This window comes from Manis pentadactyla, chromosome 2, assembly GCF_030020395.1.
Source record: "Manis pentadactyla isolate mManPen7 chromosome 2, mManPen7.hap1, whole genome shotgun sequence".
Classification (NCBI taxonomy): domain Eukaryota; kingdom Metazoa; phylum Chordata; class Mammalia; order Pholidota; family Manidae; genus Manis; species Manis pentadactyla.
In genome coordinates this window covers 6,109,509-6,126,657 of record NC_080020.1, presented here as the reverse complement: position 1 = coordinate 6,126,657, position 17,149 = coordinate 6,109,509, and the positions used below count along the sequence as shown (strand labels likewise).

General features: G+C 43.7%; 1 non-coding gene across 1 annotated transcript; it reads left to right on the top strand.

Annotated features, from left to right (window-relative positions):
- Positions 1-230: 230 nt before the first annotated feature.
- LOC118922362 (small nucleolar RNA U13) lies at positions 231-333 on the top strand. The gene has a single exon (XR_005028745.2). It is a non-coding gene; the product is annotated as a small nucleolar RNA U13 (small nucleolar RNA).
- The last annotated feature ends 16,816 nt before the right edge of the window (positions 334-17,149 follow it).

The following is a 17,149-nucleotide window of genomic DNA, read 5'->3' as shown; positions in this document are numbered from 1 at the left end:
TTGCAAAACCTACTTCCTTTTTTGTTTTTAATAAGTAAAATGTTAAAAGGTGTAACTAAAGCCTATAATTTTTTCCCCATTCCTCCCCCTTTTTCTTAGGAGATAACTATCCTGACATTACTGTGTATCAGTGCTCTGCACATTTCCGTCATGTTACATGTATGTATTCTAAAAAATACATTGGACTATTTTGTGCATTTTAAATTTTTATGAAAAGAAATCCACATCAGATCCTTTTATAGTTCATAAGCATGACGATGGGGTGTTCGTGCTTTTGTGTGACATGCACCTCCCTCAAACCTTGTTAAAACTTCAGGCGTGACCCATCTGACTTCCTTCCCTATAATTTTGCAGCCTGCTGTTTCTCACCCAGGACTGTCTTTGTGATACAGCCATGTTGATACATGTTGATCTTCCCATTTTTCACGATATAACATCTCTGAAATTGGAATTAAATCAATGATAGCTTGAAACTGGCAGCGTTTTCTTTGTTAATGACAAAATGGTGCATCTTCTAGTCGGTACCATCTTAGATTGTATTAGATTCTGTAGTTAATACCTCTTAATTGCTTTTGTAAAGCATTCTATTGTTTGAATATACCGCATTTAATCCATGTTTATAAAACAGTTAATCATTTTTCTTACCGATGGATAATCAGATATTTTGTACTTGTAATATTAACAAATTGGTGCCGAAGTGAATATCTTTCCTGTCTCAAAACAGTTACTCTGAATAGAAATGTTGAATGTAGTGAACATGGTATTCTACTTTCTGGCTGTTGCCAAATTGCATTCCAAAGTCGTTTTTATTACTTTATACTCCCACCAGCAACATATAAGAGCTTTTGTTTACTTCTCATTTTTATACCTGTATCCACTTGAAATTAACTTTGTGTGTGCTGTGGGTTAGGGGTCTTTTTTTTTTTATCTTTTTCAAATGCCTAGCCATTCACCTCAGCACTCCTATTTTTTTACTTTGATTTGGGTTCCATATCTGTCATATACCAAGTGCCTTTATATACTGAGAATATATTAAGAATAATATACTTATTTTGATCATATTCATAATGTTTCTAGGCTCTCTTGTGTTCCATTAGTTTGTGTGTGTTACATAACTCCTGTATATTGTCATTACTACAGTTTTATAGTAAGGCATCTATCTCCTTTATGAATACTCTTCAAAATTATCTTGACTATTCTTGTCTTTTTATCACCTCCACATGATTTAAAATCAGGTTGCCAAATCCTGGGGAAAGTCCTTAGGATTTTTATTGAAATTGCATTGAAATAAAAACTTTTTTTTTGAGAAAATAATCATCCTTATGGCACTGAACCTTCCCATCCATGAATGTGATTGGTCAGTTGGTGTTTAACTACCTTTTATATCCATCAGTAAAGTTTACAACTTCCTCCCTAATGGTCTTGCAAATTGTCTTTCTTTAAAATTACTTCTTTAAAATTGTGATGGTTGCTGGTGGATAGGAATTCTGACTCAGTCTGCTTTTACCCCTATACGCTTACTCCTCTAAAAGCTTTCTTAGGAGATGAAATTTTATCTTTTTAGCTTTATTTATACTTAGTTAAACAAAGTTTTTTACTTCTTCCTGAAGTGAAATTTCGGTAACTCATGTTTTCCTTGGAAATCATGCATGTCTAGATTGTAAAATTTGTTGGTAGAAGGTTTACATAGGCAATTCTATAAATCTCTGCAGCATCTTTATATATTTATTTTTCTTGATTCAAAAATTTTTTGTCTGTTCTTCTTTTCCTTATGATTAGATTTCACTGAAATTTTCTAAGAACCAGATTTTGGTTTTATTGATTGAGCATTTTCACTGTTGTTATTTCTGCAATGATCTTCATTTCTTTCAACCTATTTGAATTTATTCTTGTTTTAGTCTCTTGGATTGTATACCTAGTTCATTTCCCTTTAGTCTTTCTTATTTTCTAATATATGTATTTCTCTTCCAAGTACTGCTTGTTGCTTTCCAAAGGTTTGGTTTTGTAGTATTCCCCTTATTATTCTTTCCTAAATAGCTTATAATTTTAGTTTTGATTATTAAGGTTGGTGTTTTTCTCTCCCACCAGAGTTTTTAAAAAAATTCTGATTAGATAGGTTTGAGGCAGGGAAGTGATTTTCTTCTTTTACTTTTTTGTGATTGATTAATTTCTAATTTAACTAAATGTGTGTCAAGAATAGCACTTGTGTAATTTTGCTTCTTGGTTTGTATCGAGGGTTTTTTTAGTGTGTTTCCCTCTGTGTCTGAAAAAAAGGTTTATTCATAGTATTTCGGGTACCAAGTTATGTATGTGTATGTGTGTTTAGATTGAGCTTGTTTGTTGGGTGATTTAAACTTTTATATCTTGTTTTTTTGTCTATCGAACCTATTGGTTTAGGAGATAGCTCTGTCAGCACCCCCTATAAAGATTATTAATACGTTCATCTTTCCTTGTATCAGTTTTTACTTTATATATTTCAAAGTTGTGATGTTAGAAATTCTGACTGGTATATATTCTTGATAGATTTGTACCATTTCACAGCATAAAATGTTTTCCCCCTTTATTGCTTTTGCTTGAATTCTATTTGATCTTAACCTCGCAACACTCTTTATCAGCATTTGATACCCTCTTTTTTTCCTACTTCCTTGTGTCCTTTAGTTTTATATCTGATTTTAAGAGAGCATATAGCTAGTCTTTATTATTTCTTTCTTTTCCCCTCTTCTGTTCCTGGGATTCTTTTCAGATTTTTAGAGCTTTTTGAGTTGTCTTCTACATGTCAACTTCACCCTTATGACACTTTTCTCCAATGTGTGTTTGGGCTGTGGTTCCTCCTAAAAATTTGTCTGTCTTTCCAGAATTTGTCAAAATTTATACATTTCTTTTCCTTATCTTATTGTGGGTTTGTCAGGAGTGTGCGTGTGCACTTCTATTGTCTGCTTTTATTTTCTGAGGAAAGGTAATGCTGGTACTCAGCATTCTGTCTGGACCTAGTAGAATATCGTCTTGCCTCCAGCTTATATTGCATTCCAGCTCATTTTTCTTTTTGTCTGTGTGGAGGGGGACTGTGAGGGGTGAAAGCGTCATATGCTTGTGCTTCATCCATCAGCACTGAGCCTTCCTGAGCTGCTTTAAGAAAAAGAAGCCCAGTTACCTTTTGCCTGACTAGTGATGCTATTAGTGCTCATCCCTGTTAGTTGAAGTCGCTACAATTCCTCAGAGCCTCCACTGTCCAGCCCAGTACAGAGCAACAGCTTTTACAGAGATGACCAGAGGCCAAAGCCAGTCCTTTCCTCTCCGTGCTTTCTGACTCCACACGCCACTTGCTTTTTGCCTGGCTCTCCTGACACTGTTAGAATCGCATTTCCTTCCTGCCTTCCTGAACGTTATTTCCACTGGTAGTTTTTCGTCCTTCACCCACCTCAAACTGGCATCGTAACTTAATCCCAGAGTTGTCAACGTGTCCTCTTTCTAAAGGCAAAAAACAACTTTCTGACTTCTGCACAGTAGAGATTGTACTCTTAGTACCCATAGATTGCGGAAATATATTTTTATACATAGATAATTCTCAAGTATAGCTACATCATAAATATATTTATGCACTATTTAAAGACCTTCCTTTGAAAGATAGGACTCCACTATCTCCTTTGATCCCCACATGTAGTGTAGTAAGATTGAACAACTACATAAGAGGCAAAATATTTTTTAAAAATGAAGTAAATCGTACAAGAAGCAATATCTACCTATTCTCCACTCACCAGTGTTTTCAAAGTTACCTTAAAGGCAGAGTTGTTTGAATACCCTCACATCTCTTCTGTGCTTTTCATAGGTTTAGGGCATTGATTCTCAAATTCTGATGAGCATAGAAATCATGACTGTGGGTTCTGTATATAAGACCATGGGAAATGTAAAGGATTTTCAAAGGTACTTTTGAATATATATGGCAACTTTAGATTTACCACACTTGGTAATGTGGCCTTTTTTCAACTGGCTGTGCACATGTAACAGCTGTATGATTTTAGGCAAGTCACTTTACATGTCTGTGCTACAGTTTGCTCATCAGTAAAATGGAAGTTAATAGCTTTAAAATAAAAACTCCAAGTGTAGTCAATCAAATAAAATACACTATGTAAAAAAATGGAGAATAGAGTTACATATACATACGTGCATATAGGATTTGTATTATATATACATATATACACATGTATGTGTATACCACATATATTGTGATGTATTTACTGTTTGGGAGCAAAGGTAGGAAATATCCACCACTGGACATTCAAATCATTGACCTTTGCCCTTTGTCCAAATTATAGTTTACCTTGCCCACTGATTCTGTTGTTTCCAATTTTTTTTATTTTACCATGTACATCAAATTTATCATCTTAGCCATTTTTAAGTACACAGCTTAGTAGTAGTAAATACATCTGTAATGTTATGCATCCATCGCCAACATGCATCTCCCTTACTGCAAAACAGTCTCTACCCATTCAATAGTAATTTCCCATTCCCCTCTCCTCCCAGCCCCTGACAGCCACCATTCTACTTTGTTTCTACAATTCCACTACTCTTAAGTACCTTGTATGAGTGACATCACGGTGACTGGCTTACTTTACTTAGCATAATGTCCTTAAGATCGATCCACATTGTAACCATTGTCAGAGCTTCCATCTTTTTCAAGGCTGAATGATATTCCACCGTGTGTGGCTGTGTATAAATCGAAGCTGCCGGCTGCTTCAGATAGCTGGCTTCTCTTACGGCGTCCTGGCCTTTGTCGATAGTGGGCCTGGATAGAACGGCCATCCTCGGAAGGTGGGTGATAGGCAGGAGCCAGCAGAGGGACCAGATAGTCACCCAGGCCCAACGGTGCCTTCCCGACCCCATATTCCCACTCTGCAAAAGGAACACAGTGAGTGAAAGGTGGTGAAGATTATATACCAAAAGAATATCCCCAGACATTCTCCATACCCTCAAAGAAATGAGAGAACTCGAACTTAAAGATCTCAAAGTGACGAGATTGAGGAGATGAAAACTAGCCTGTAAATAGTTACAGATCAAAGTGTATCAGGGCTCAAAGTAAGGTAGATCTAATCGATATATGTTAAACCCTGTCCTTGGAATAGAATATACCTACCTGGAATTTTTATTTTTAATACATTCGGGCCAAAGGAACAAAGATGACTAGAAAATAAGTATAATGAAAATGCCAAGAATCAAAGGCAATAGCGCTGTACTGTGTGGGTGAGGACGTGGGCCTTCCTGCGGCCAGACCCTGATTGGCTTTGCTCCCCGTTTTGCTGCTTCTCGGGTGTTCACTCTTGAGCGAGTTGAACAGCCTCTCAAGGTCTCATTTTCACTGAATTAAATGAATATAAAGAAGTACCTGACATAGTGACCGAGAAATATTAGCGACTGTTACCGTTTCCAGGATGACCGGTGCGGCCAGACGGAGCAGACGGGAGAGCTGTGCACGCAGCGGGCACGGGAACGGCAGGAGCGCAGGTGGGGGGCCTCGTGGCCGCCTTACTCTGGGGTGAGCCGGGAAGCCAGTGGAGGCTGTGGACAGAGGTGTCGAATGCTCTGACGTGCATTTGCAAAGGACCCTCTGGCCGAAGTGACAAAGACAGACGGAGGGAGGGCAGCCGAGGCGGGGAGACTGGGTGAGGCCATTGCGGTAATCTGGGGGCGCGCGGCTGGGCCGGTTGGCGGCGATGGCCGAGGTGAAGGGTGGTGTCTGGATGTCCGTGCAGGGTGCGGGGTCCGTGCAATGTGCTGGCGTGTTGGAAACGAAGGCACCCAAACCCGGGGGAGGGGATGGCCGCCAACCGAGGGATGGCATCACTACCGAGCAGCAAGGTTCACCAGCAGTAAGAGAGAAATGCCCTCTTCTAAATACGGGATTGGACTCTGAATTTTCCGAGGAATTATGAGCTGGCCTTGACGGGAACGAGCCTGCCCCCGGACCCCAGCGTGGGGGGCCTGAGCTGGCACCTGGGGACCTGTCGTTACCGTGTCCGTGGCACCAGAGCCCCTCACCCTCTGGAGCCTGCAACGAAGGGACAGAGGCCGGAGGAGACCCAGCTGTGGCCCGCTCACCTGCGCCAGGAGCGCGGCGCGAGAAGCGCCTCTCGCCAGTGCGGAGGGCGCTGGGCCTCCGGACCCCGGGAGTCAGCAGGCCCCGTGCTCCAAACGGGCCGGGGTCTCTCCCTGGTGAGTGCGGAGGGGAGCAAGCTGGGGGAAGGAAAAGTGGGTGCGGGGGCAATTTATCGAGTGAAATGATGAGTTCTCAGCGCCTCACCGTGTCAGCTCACTGAGCTCCACGTGCCTGGGCGCTCTGGGGAAGGGGCCGGATTCCCCGCAGCTCCTGGCGCAAGGCAGAATCAGAGGCGCCGGGGTTTCTGGTTTGGGGTTTGGCAGCTTGGGGAGCCCCCTGTGCCTTTTCCCGGGGCGGTGTCGGCACCGTCGGGTGGGGGGAATGGAGCCCGAAGCCAGACGGGGTTGAGTGGACGGCCCGTCGGGAAGGGGTGGCCGGGGAGTCTGGTTGGAGAAGTTTGGATGAGCAGGAAAGAGGAGAGGGCTGTTTTTTGTTTTAAGGGTAAATTAAAGGAGCCTTTTTTTCTCATTAGACATTCATACTTTGGGATACCTTCCCATGCAGGTCTTTTAAGGACTCTGCCCTGGCCCACAGCCCCTGCCGAACTGTATGATCTTGCCGCGCCTCTCACTCCACCTGACTGGGAGGGGGGTGGCCTGTCTCGGAAGAACAGCCAAGCCCGTCTGAATTTGCCCCTAATTGGTTAAAGACGCTGACAACACTCGAGTGAGCCGTGGATATAAATGTACGACCCACAGGCCACTCTGGGCCAAGTGCCAGAGGAAGCGAAGCCCTTAGAGACGAGGAAGAGGGAGACGTGGGTCTCTGGCACCCAGTCGGCCCCTGCACTTTTTGAGCTCCCCAGCCTTCAAGTAAGCCCTGTCCGTTTCCCGTTAACCAGTTTGGTTGAAGGGACTCCAGTTTCTCCCAGACGGAAGGACCCTGCGTGGAGCGACCATCCCTGGGCCTCCCCCTCCATCGGCCGCGCCTGCTCTGATGTGCTGTACAGGTAACAGCAGGGTGAGGATCTGAAAGTCCTGCTATGTGTCCTTCCTACACACTGAAGTGTCAACGCAGTGAGCCCTCCACAGCCTGCCAGGGGATGTCCTTATCCTGTCTTCTCAAACGTTTCCCTACAGTTTTCTAATGGGAACTTTACTGCAGCCACACTGATCAGGACCATCACCTCGATACCCTGAGCCCCAGGACTCCTGTGCCTGCTTCGCACCATTCTACTCGCCTGTGATTTGTGTCTTTCTGTTCCAAGTCTGGCCTTCACTGAAGCATGGACATCACCCTGGAACTTGTTAGAAATGCTGGATCTCAGGCCCCACTCCAGACCCGCTGAGTCGCTCTGTGTTTTAATAAGCTCTCTGGGTTACTGGAATCCTCATTAAAATTTGAGAAGCATTGGTCTGTGAAATCTTCCTGCGTTGAATCCCAGTCTCCAAGCTGCTGTCCCACTGTACCTTTCCTGACCCTAGAGTGATAGCTCGCCTCAACCTGAATTCCTGAGGCGCCATCAGACACCAGTAAGAGCTTCATTGAGTGCTTGCTATGAACTGATTGCCAGAATAAGCACTCTACATAGTCATCTAATTCATTCCTCACAGTATTTCTATGAGGTATTATTATCCCCATTTTACAGATAAAGGAACCAAGACTCAGAATAACTTGCCATGTTCAAACAGCTTGTGTCAGAGCCAGAATTTGAATGTAGATCTTTACAGTCGTGAGACTAAGGAAAGCGAGATACGCTAGAGCATATGCGTATGAGATGCAGTGACTTGTCATCATTATCTTGTGAACTACAACTAGGAAATTATCTGTAGAGGAAATTAACAACCCAGCAAAGACATCCTGATCACTTCACAGACAAACCGTGCACAGCCTGGGCCACTTTTCCACACTTGATGTCTTTAAATTTTTAAGATTATTTTACCCATGTGGTTTGTAGTATATAAGCTTCTATGAAACAGTGACTTAAAAAATCTACTACTTACAAATGCCTCAGTGTTTTGCACACAGTAAACAAGATAAACGTGTATGGAACTTACTGGATTCTCACAATAATTGGGTCGTAGTCCTCCCTAATTAGATCTCTGATAATATATCCCAAACAGTTCCTGATCTTTCCACCCACATCCACTTCTGAACTTCTTTCAGCCCAGCTCTCCCCATATCAGTCTGTGGTAATTTCATCCTTTTAGTTTATTCAGACCCAAAGCCTAAGCAACTTTTGTTCCGATTTCCAGCTTGTGTCCCTTCTAGTCTGTCAGGAAATACTGTTGAATCAAAATAAATCCTAAATCTAACCACTTCCATGGCTACTTCTGTGTCCAGTCCACTATGGCATCTTACCTGGAGTATTAGTTTCTGGGGGCTGCTGTAACCAAGTGCCACAGGCTAGGGGCTCAACCACAGAAGCTGATGGTCTCACAGGTCTGGAGGCTGGAAGTCCAAAGTCAAGGTGTTGGCAGGATTGGTTCCCTCTAAGGCTGTGAGGGAGGGATTCTACCGGCCTCTCTCCCAGGCTTGCAGGAGGCTGTCATCAAGACGTCCCTTCACATCGTCTTCCTGCCCAGCGTATCTGTCTAAATTTCCCATTTTTGTTCAGACCCCAGTCATACTGGATTAGAGCCCACTATAATGCCCTCACCTTGATTTCATTATGTCTGTAAAGACCCTATCTCAAAGCCACCTGAGGTGCTGGTGGGTGGGATTTCAACATACGAATTTTGGGGGCACACAATCAACCCAGGACATCTGGATTGCAGAAGCTTCTTACTTGGTCTCTCTACTTCTCCCCTTGTTGCTAAAGCCCATTTTCCACAAAGCAGCCAGAGTTATTTTTTTTAAATGGAAGTGAGATCATTTCTCTCTCCGCTTAAGACTTGTATCATAGCCCGGCTGTGATCTGGCTACTGCCATGCCTCTGACTTCACCTCCCTCTGTTCACACACACCTTCAGCCCCAGGGGCTTGCTCACCATTCCGTTCTCTGAACATGCTAGGCAAGTCTCCATAGCATACTACTTCACATAGGATTCCCTCTGCCTGGAATATTCTCCCAGGTATTGCCCAGTCCTGTCATCTCCTTCAAGCTGTTGAAATGTTTCTGATTCATTGAGACCTTCCCTGACTTCCTTATAAAAAATTGTGTCCCCCACTCCCACCCCCTGTGCCGTACCCCCAGTCCCCCAGCACTCCTTTTTTCCCTTTTATGCTTTATTTTTCTCCATAGCACACATCACTTTCTGGTGTACTGTATCATACACTTTTAATTTTATTTATTGTCAGTCCCCCTCATTAAAATGTGGCTGGCTGTCATTTCCCCAGGGTCTAGAACAGGGTCTGTGTTCTGGCAGTCAATACATATGCATAGTATGAATAAAAGAATTCCCGTTTGATAAATGTCAAAACTAAAGAACAGAGAAGTTATGCATTTTTCCAAGCATATGTAGTGAGTCAATAGATCTTGGATTAGAACCCAGCCAGCCTCCTGATTCAAAGCTCTTTGTATCATAATCAGACCATAAATATTTTCTTTGTTAAAATGACATCAACATATATGCTAATTGAAGCTGAAACTACAGATTCAGTTTTCCTTTTAAAGCCTGTCTTCTGCTCAGTAAGGTTATTTCTGTCTTAATAGCCAATTTAGCTCACTGCATTGTCAGTCTGATAGGTCCAACCCAGACCTGTAGAGCAGGTGCCGCCAGCAGGGCCCATAAACACACCCCTTTCTCCAAGACTCAGTGGCTGCGTCTGGACCATTAATGACACCAATATCATTTTATACCAAGATAATTTTTAATTTTTATGAAGTAGTATATAGACATGGTTGGGAGCATCAGAAATTGTGGACAGGCCTGCAATAAAATGCCCCCAATTCTCAGGCTACTGTACCCCACCCCCATGCCTTCCCCCAAGCCCCTCTCTGGAGCCCCTCTTCTGGGGGCTTCTCATTCTGTGCCTTTCGATCTCACGTCTTCCTCTTAGATTCTTTCCTTATTTTGCTGGAACTCATCTTAACGAAATTCTTGAGAAAGGGTTATGGGAGGTAAACTTTGTACTTGGGTCTCTGAAAATATATTTATCCTGCTTCCACACTGGACTGTCATTCAGCCAGGACACAGCCCCCACCTCTCAGGGGAGGAGGGTCAGTGGCATTTTAAGACATGCACGGGGGAAAGGGGCGTGTCTTGGTGTGGCTTTCTGGAAAGTTTGCCTTGCCTTGGGAGTGACCCAGCAGCACGTGGACTGGCCTCTCTTGGTGTCTGGCTCCTCCTTCCTGGTCTAGTGCCTGATCTCTAGCTCCATTTTTCCTGAGAAAAAGCCTTTGGAAGCATTGACCTTTCTGGCTCCTGACCCTTGGCCCCTCACCCACGCCAGCACGAGCTGTCTTCCCCTTGGCTTTGTTTTCTGAACGTCCCTGCCCCCGTCATTCGTGTGCCATCTTCACTTGGATCAGAACATCTGCAGACCTTATGAAGGAGAAACGGTGCCATCACAGTAACCTGACCCCAAAGCCAAGGGCAACGGAAGTGATTGCACCTGCTCTGCTTGTGAAGGTTTATATGTCCCCTTCCCCTCCTTCGGTCTGCAGCTTTTCCTGCTACCAACTAGCCTAAACCTAGAGCATTCAAACCCGGAAAGCAACTAATCTAAAGAAGAGGTCTATTGTCTGGGCAGAAGGATTGCTTCAAATGCGGAGCTTCCTTTGTAGGGTGATTGCCCGAAGATCAGGGGTAGGCGGCCCAGCTCTGAGAGCCCCTGGGGCCCGGGATGTGGAGCCGCAGCTGCTAAAAGACTAAATGAAAGGCCACCCAGATCTGGCACCGAGAGCGGGAAAGTGTGGTATGAGAATTCACTAGAAAACATACAAGGCGCCTTCTGTAGAAGGGAAGATATGAAATAGCTGAATGTGTGGACAGAGGATTTCTTGGCCAAAAAGCTGTGCTGTGAGCTCCGCCCCCGCCCCCACACACCGCTAGTGAGGGGCTTTGCCAGGCGCCCTGGTGCTGGTGTCTGGCCGAGGCTGGGGGAGCTGCAGGGGCAGGCAGGGGAGGGAAGGCTCGCGCTCCGCTCGGGTGGCCTGGCTGGGCCATAGCGCGGAGTCCGCACCAGGTGTGGAACCCGTTCCATGCAATGGCTTGGGGTCCTTTAAGGGGTCTTGTCCCAGAAAGTGGCCGACCAGGGTAAGGACCGCTCAGCAGTAAGAGCTGCGGGGGACCCCAGGGGCTGAACTGGAGGAGGAGAGGAGCGGATGGGGGACAGGCACCCCTCTGGGGGTCACGCGCTGGGGCCTTCTCTCCGGGCCCTCACCCCGCCCTCGGGGATTCACCGCGGAGCAGTCGGCAGGTAGTGGAGGCGGTGGACAGCAAAGGAGTAGAAACTGAGCACGTCCCCTCCCCAAAGCAGGGTCCCCACTGTGACAGGCCTGAGCTTGGTGGGAGACAGAGAGGGCTGGGGGGTGACGGAAGCGTTAGTTCATACGTTGGCCCGAGCCTTCCAAGTATGACACGTATGACTTAAAGGAACCGCAGGGCTGCCTGTTGAAGAGAGGTCACAAAGGCCACGGGCCGGCCCGCCACCGCATCCAGAGGCAAGGGCGGACTCTCCCCGGTGTCTGACTTATAAGGTAGATGGGAGACAGAACAGTAACACAAGGGTACATCCTGAGGGCTGCTCACCAGCACCAGCTTGGTGTACTGGTAAGAAGTGCTTCGGGAAGGTTACCCTATGCCTATACCCAGAGCGCCTGACTTTGCCCCCAACCGTGGTTCTTAAAGACATAATGAAGCTGGAAAGAAGCAGACAGAAAGACCATCCCCCTGATGTGTGCAGTGGTCAGACATCAGGCTGGGCTAGAGGCCAGACAGGGGCTTCCCAGGCGGTGCGCTGATCAGAGGCCAGAGAAACGGTCACAAAGAGGAGGGCCATTCATAATTTGTGGGAAAGTGGTGATGCATAAACTGTTATCACAATATGTTATCTTAATCTCACGAATAGATTTTTAAATGGCGTATATTCAAGTTAGAAACCAATAAAAAATAATGAAGAATTTTGAAACAGTCTAAATATATTAGTATAGGGAGTAGAACTGAGTAATCGGAGTTTATTCATATGCAGAATAATATACAGTCATCCAAAATCATGTTTTCAAAGAGTATTTGAATATGGAAAGGATACATTTTTATGTATTTATGAAGATAACTAAATACACACGAGTAATTTTTGTCTATTAGTGCAAAGCAGCATCTCCCAGGCCCCTTTGCTAAGAAAACTAGTTCTAAGAGGTGGTAATAGATCTACCATGATATCAAGATTTTTAAGCCAATAAGTTTGGAAGCATTTCCTTTTGGGTAACCTTCTTAAAAAATATTTTATGAACATTCTTATAACAAAGCTCATGCTATTATATTAAGCATCTTCTTTCTTGAACCCATAGTTTTCTAAACCTCTTTGACAAAGATTTTTGAAAAATACCCACAAGCATTTTGTAGAACTAATGTTAACAAAACATTTTTGGAAAATACTATTGTTTAAAGAACAACAGGACTAAAATTTTTATTCTGCCTTGGAGCCTTAGAGAAAACTCCAGGACAACTAGAGCATTGAATGTTGAGAAAGCATTTAAGAGGAGAGAAGCTTTAACAATCCGTTAATCTCAGAAAGACCACCAGAAAATAGCAAGGTCAGATCTACATTTAGGTCTGCCTGGCTCCATAATCAAAACCACAATGAGATCCCAGTTCACACCCACTAGGATGGCTATAATCATAAAGACAGATGGTAGTAAGTGCTGGCAAGAATGTGGGAAAATTGGAACCCTCGAACATTGTTGGTGGGAATGCAAAATAGTGCAGTCACTTTGGAAAACAGCCTGGGAATTTCTCAAATGGTTAAACATAGAGTTACCATATGATGCCTGCCACAATGCCACTAGTGGGTATAAATCCAAGAAGGATGAAAACGTATGTCTACCCAAAAATGTGTACGTGAATGATCATAGCAGCGTTATTCAAAATATCCAAAAAAGTAGAAACAAGTCAAATGTCCATCAGCTGATAAGTGGATAAAATTTGGTGTACCTGTATAATGGAATATTAATCAGCAAATAAAAAGGAATGACTGATACCTGCTACAACATGGATGATCCTTGAAAAAAATTATGCTACATGAAAATAAGAGTCATGTATCATAAGCTTCCCTTTCTATGAGATGTCCAGAAAAAAGACATCTAAAAGATATGTAAGAAATAAGCCCTATTAATTGGTAGGAAGAACCAATATAATAAAAATGTCATTTGTCCCCAGATTCAAAACAATCCTAATATTGTTCTTTCAGGGAACTTGACCAATGAATTCTAACACTGAAGTAGAAGAACAAAGATATAACAAAAAAGTTACTTTTGAGGAATAAGATGGGAAAATTTGCTCTAGATACCAAGATTGATTATGCAGCTAGGACAATGAAAGTCCCGGATGTTAAGGGCTTAAAAACTTTAGAAGAAAATGTAGGACAATGACTTTATGACCTTGAGATAGATAAGGGTTTCTTAACGAGACATATTATACTCTAACCATTAAAGAAAAGATTGTTTGACTACATTCATGTTAAGAACTTCTGTTCATTGAAGGACTTCATAAAGTGAAGATCAAGCCACAGCTTGGGACATGATAACTGCCACATATATAACCAGGAAAAGATGAACATCTGGAACACAGAACTGTTTCTCAGTAAGGAAAAGACAGCCCAATAGAAGAATGGGCACAAAACCCAACGGAAGAATAGGCATTCCGCACAAGAGGAAACACAAATGGTGAAAAACATGCTTGACTCATCTGTAGTAAAGGCAGTGCAAATGAAGAACTCAACCAAAAGTTATTTTACACCCAGTAGACTGGAGACCTGTAGAAGTTTGCGAATACTGAGTTTTGGAAAGGATGCGTGTCAGAGACATTGGCATATGCAGTGCCATTATGAATGCAAATGTAATGTTTTGCATATTCTATGACACAGCAGTTCCACTCCCAAGACAGACCCTGGAGAAACTCTTGCATATGGGCATTATGAAATGTAGTAGAAAAATAGAACGAACCCAACTATGTTCACAAACAGTGAAAATAATGCACATGGACGATTTTAGTACCAGAATGTTGGGTGAGAAAAGCCAGTCTCAGTAGACTACATATGTGATAAGCCATTTTCATGAAACTTGACAAGCGAAACTAAGCCGTATGTTAATGATATATACATATGTGATGGAACTATAGCTGTATATGTAAACAAGCAAGGAAATGATAACGCAGGCATTCAAGGAAGAGGTTACACCTGCCGAGGCACAAGCTTGGGATATGGAAAGGAACACAGGTGTGTTGGTAGTGTTCTGGTTCTGTTTCTTAGTTTCATTTATTATGTATTTCATTCATTGTGCTGTGTGACAACATTACATGTATTCTTGTTTATGCATAAAGGCATTTAAATAAGATGCAGAGGAGAAACGCACAGCAGCTGCCTGCGCTAATTCTGGGCACAGATGTACCTGTTGATATCTGGGGGCTTTGTACCTGTGTTGTAGGGGGCAGCATGCAAGAGTCCAGTGCATTAGGACCAGAGGCTCTTCAACCCGAAGAAGAAGGTGGCAGACCCCCCCCCACCTGCCCCCTTCCTGACAGCCTTGGTTTCCAGGAAGAAAGAGGCGTTCTGAGGCCTGGCCCTTCTGGCGCTCGTCTGTGCTAAACAGAGCGAGGCCTGTAAGTGAAGGGTAACAGCTCCGTTACCCAAACCCTGCGAGTGACACGGAGGAAAGCTGTGCCGATTTGGAGCACCTCCAGACTGAGCACTGTCTGAAAGGGGAAGGGAGCCATTCCCCCTTCCTTCCAGAGCTCTGAGTGCAGCGTGAGGGCTTCCGGGAGGAGGCAATGGCGGAGGGAGCGCAGGTCCTGGGAGGCGGCAGGGCTTCCTGGGTGGAGGCTGGAAACCAGGGAGGGAAGAGGCCCTCGGCAACGCCTTGCCACACCTGGTGACACTTACTGCTCTGACCTCATCTGTATCCACGACCCGGACGGTACTTCTGTTGAAGAGAATGAGATTTATAAAACGCGGTGCTGTTTCCTGGAACACGGTGTCAGCCTTAGTCATGACTTCTCTGTCTCTCTCCCTCTCTCTGGTCTCTGCTTCCCTCCTTCCCATCTCCCTCCATCCTTGCAGTAGGAATACTGTGCCAGCTGTAAGCACAAGTGTCTAGTTGATATTATTTGCTGATACAGGGGCTCCTAAATATTTTTCCTGAAATCAAGGGTACTGTTTCCCAGGAGACGTGCAATGTGCATGGCCCGGGTGTCAGCGTGACCCCTCCGTGGTGGCCGTGCCTCGCTCTCCCCGGGTCCCACGGGGCAGGTTTCGCTGCTGTGGGGGTGGGGGTGGGGGCTCGGCTCTCATGCTTTTGTTTCTAGATGTGAATAAGCCGACGTCAGTGTTTTAATTTTGCCCTTTCTCTGCCATTGTGCCTCTTGACTCAAAACATTCTAAACAAATCTCTTAAGAATCTTTACATAATGATCGATGTTTTCTGTGTAAATGCCAAGGTTGACAAACTGCTCCGAGAAATTTAATTAAAAACTGAATAAGCCTATTTGGAAGTGGAGAAGTGACATTTTATTTGTTCCTAAATATATTTACACATAAAGAGAATATAATATGATCCCAGACCCCAAGAGATACTAAGCACATATTAATTGATTCTTACAGCAAAAACTGAAGTGTCTCGTTCCATTCTGGTTATGCCGATCCGACCTAATTCAACAAGCAAATCTCTGCATAGCCAGCACTTGTCAGGCCCTAACAACAGCCACTCATGTCCGGCAATAGTCTGAATATGAAGCTTTTGAAACATTTCTTAGAGATTGTTGCAGTTGGGTGGTGCCATCATGGAGATTCACTACTGTCTCCAATAGGCAACATAACTTTTCTGTTCATTTTTCTTACCTTAAGGTTAGCCTGAAATAAGATTGCCGGCATGAATGCATTGAAACATCAAAATGGCAGTCTCACCCTCAAAACAATTAGAGCTGAGGGAACTTACACAAAACTTCATTTTGTAAGGTGAGGGTTTGTCATCGGAAGTCTGCAGACAGCCTTAGATTTTAGCAGAAAGCAACAGCTTCATTAATTACTTGAGTTCCGTTGGGCTGCTTATCAGAATGTGATGAGGTCTATGTCAACTTTATATAAACATTGATTGCTGTCTAATCTCTGTGGATCTAGAGAATTAATGCCCTAATCATAAATAATACATGTATGGTAAGAACAACTGTGATGTTAATAAGCATAATTGCTGGGAATAGTCCTACTACTGAAAATTTTTTAAACCTTCTAAAATCTGTTTGGAAGACCTTGACACTGTGAGAGGTTAACAAGGAGAAGACACATTTCATTATGACTGTAGCTTTTGTTAGGTTTAGCTTCTCTGTGGCTATTTGTCTGGGTTTTTATTCTTTGCTCCATCATTGAACCACAAAAAGAAACTTCCCAAAAAACCCAAAAAACAAAAAACTAGAAACCAGGTCGGTTCCCAGTGGCTTGGAAGAACAGTTGTTAGCATCTGAGAATATAAGATTCAAATTGAATTGTGTGCAGAATGAGTAAAATTATGTTTATTGGGAATGAGAATATTTGGGGTGAGTAAAAAGACCTAGGTTCTCATGCTGGCTTGAGATCTTGTAAAAGTTACAAGATCTTTCTTGGCTTTGGTTTCCTTGTGTGTGAAATGGTTGATGAGACCCAGTAATTGTTAATGTATCTTCCCAGTAAGAAACATTATTTCTCACACAGAAATGAGAAAGGGTTCGTTATATACAAATTCGGAACAATTGCTGGTTGTGTGTAATGATGGTACATAAAATGGTCACGTCATATAGAACGAGATTGCGTGTTGAGATGTAAGCCCTGAGGGCAGCTCTCTTAACCAGATGTCCACTCCTGTCTCTCTGTACCGCTCACGGCCCTTCAACCCAGTGGATGAAAAATGACATGTGCGGACATCTCCCAG